The sequence below is a fragment of the Aplysia californica genome, unplaced genomic scaffold, assembly GCF_000002075.1.
Source record: "Aplysia californica isolate F4 #8 unplaced genomic scaffold, AplCal3.0 scaffold00052, whole genome shotgun sequence".
NCBI lineage: Eukaryota > Metazoa > Mollusca > Gastropoda > Aplysiida > Aplysiidae > Aplysia > Aplysia californica.
Genome location: NW_004797322.1, coordinates 1392460 through 1392800, shown reverse-complemented (window position 1 = coordinate 1392800; position 341 = coordinate 1392460). Strand labels below are relative to the sequence as shown.

The 341-nt window shown below is 47.2% G+C and overlaps 1 protein-coding gene across 3 annotated transcripts in view; it reads right to left on the bottom strand.

Annotated features, from left to right (window-relative positions):
• LOC101864204 (plancitoxin-1) overlaps positions 1-341 on the bottom strand; it is a 43729-nt gene that overhangs the window by 42119 nt on the left and 1269 nt on the right. The window lies entirely within an intron of this gene.

Below are 341 nucleotides of genomic sequence, written 5' to 3'. Positions count from 1 at the left end.
ACACACACACACACACACACATACACAGCGCGCGCGCGGCGTGACGTGCAAACACGAACACACAATATCATGTCCATGGACGCGATCTCACAAGCATGTATACTTTAACTCATGCACTGTATACTGTATACACACGTATACACACGCTCGCGCTCTCACCCACAAACACACAAATGCTCACGCACATGTACACAATATCACTTGCACACTTACACACTCTTACTCTCACATCATGTAACTCAATCACTCACACTCATGCACACGTACATACTCACGCACAAACATGCGTACACACATGCTCCCAGATACACGCAAACTCTCTCTCTCTCTCTCTCTCTCTC